This window comes from Ceratotherium simum, chromosome 23 (assembly GCF_057802395.1).
Source record: "Ceratotherium simum simum isolate JZ-2026a chromosome 23, ASM5780239v1, whole genome shotgun sequence".
NCBI lineage: Eukaryota > Metazoa > Chordata > Mammalia > Perissodactyla > Rhinocerotidae > Ceratotherium > Ceratotherium simum.
The window spans coordinates 49,906,285-49,908,681 of NC_141922.1; positions in this window are offsets into that span (position 1 = coordinate 49,906,285).

Sequence of the window (2,397 nt, forward strand, 5' to 3'; positions counted from 1 at the left end):
TCTTCAGATGAGAAATCTCTGGATGTGATCATTAACCCCTGAGAGGCTATGTGTTGTGAGTAACAGGGGTAGGGCTGCAGGGAAAGACCCCTGGCCTGGGAGTCCAGAGTCTGTTTCTGTTTGTAGGTTTTGTTGGTAGCTCTTTGCAAGAGAGAGGATCAAGAGACCTGTGGCTCCAAACCTTCCCTTGGCTCGTCACAATCATCTGGGGAACTTCTGAAAAATCAAGTCCCCCAAGCCCTGACCTAGAAGAGTCTGATTCATAAACATGTTTGGGAAGCCTCCCTGGGAAGTGCATTTCTTAAAGCTCCACATGTGATTCTGACACCAGTGAGATTTGGGAACCATTTATTTTGAGGAATTCTGATGTCCTGTGTAGCCCTGAGAAACAGGTGACTGGGAAGGAAAAATCCAGAAGAGGAATCCTGAGTCCAGCCTGAGCCCCATACCTCTTCCTACTTGTGATGAATCACTGGTAGCATCATAGAATGTAAAACCTAAGTAGCCAAGAGGCTGTCATTTCCAAGGGGACCTATTCTGTCTGCTAACCTGAGGAGCCAAGAGGAAGAGCTGAAAGGAGGGCTCTTCTCTCTGAGAGGCACCTGCACTTCGTTCAGCACAAGAGGGCTGGGGACATTTATATGCATTCAATAAATTGCTAACCCCTTTGGAGACTTTGTCCTGGTAACCCGAGGGATGCATTGATTCTTACCTAAAATTTAAAAATTCTCCTCTAAGGAGCCTAACACCTTGAGTATCAAAAGCATCTTTGTTAAATTGAATTCTTCTCCTAATCTTGTTCACATATACTTGGAAGATGGGGTCACTGACCTTCTGGGGAAACACTTGTGTCAAATATGCTGGAATGCTCCTCTTACCTGCCCATCAGGGGACAAGCCTGTGTCTCAGGAAGGGAACTTCTTATTATTAAATGAATTTTTCCCCTGTGAAGAATAATATAAGCTGTTTACTGGTCATATTTTAGTGAATAATAAAATACTTTTATACAAGCCCTTGAATGCCCAGACAGAAATAAAAGGGGCCGCAAAGGCACCTCAGTGCTCAGTGCACTCACTGTAATGTTCACTTATATGGACTGACCGAGTGCGTGCCTGACTTGGCGTCTCGGCAGCTTGGTTGAAGTATTTCACATATTTGTTTATTTATGTAACTTATGTAGGGGAGCTGGACTGAATTATTAATTAAACCTATTTATTTAGGATAGCGTGGTTGAATTATTAACTTATTTATATAATGCCTCTCTGCTTCACTCAGAAAATTTGGAATTCTCTCTAAAATTGGGAAAATCTTAAGTCCTTATCTCTCAGAAATGCCATGATCCTTGTTTAAAAAACAACAAACCAAACCAAACAATCAAAAAGCAAAACCAAACACCAGCTCCCACCCTGAAAGGAAGGGAACACTGGACAGCGACAGGAGAGGTGGCCAGCAGTGGTGAGCTGTGCAGGGGTGGCTTCAGGGTCCTTCTTTGACTTGACATGTAGCGAAAGAAAATGTCTCCTTTGCTCAGACCTTGTGTGGCTGCAGGGAGGCTGAGATATTAAAATGCCACTTCTACTTTGAGGACGATGAATTAACTGTATTTTTTCCTATTCCTCCCACTAAGTACAACTAAAATCAATGGGCATTATATATCAAATAAATAAGAAGACTCTGAAAGGTGGAGAGATTAAGGCAGACTGGCTAGGGACTCAGAGCTTGAGAAACAACATCGTGGTGAATTCCGTGTGTTTTCTTTTTGCTTCGGCTATTCCAGACTTGAAGCAGAATAATCTGGAAACCTGGAAGCACAAATGAGGACCAGAGACAGGATAGCCTAGCAAGACACAACCACTCTATTCCATTCAAACACCACAGAAAAAACTACAGCCCCATCCCTACCCATGCCAGCAAAAGCTGAATGGGGAGCCCAGACTTCCACTCTTCCCAGGCTGTAGAGGGACCTATGAGATTACAAAAAAAGAGCTAACATTTGTGTCATCGGAGTCTCAGGAGGAGAGGACAATGAGGGCAGGATGAAGGAAGAAAGAGTAAAGTGTGGAAAATACAATATGTTTTCGTTCTCTTATTGGGTTCTCCAAATTATATTTGACAGTTTAAGCGAAAATTGTAAAAATTCCTGATATGGCTTTAAATGTGAGAAGAAGAAATATTAAAGACAATTATATTTTTATTGAGAGAGGAAAAAGGAATATAAAGGGAGGCACACTTTCTACTTCACTCAAACTGGTGAGACATCTCTACCAGTCGACTGTGATGAGTTACACACATATCACTAAGACAAAAAGATACACGCAAACCAGAATTGTAAAAATATGTTTAGCTTAGAAGAAGGCGGAAAAGGGAAAACAGAAATAAATACAGAATAAACAGAAA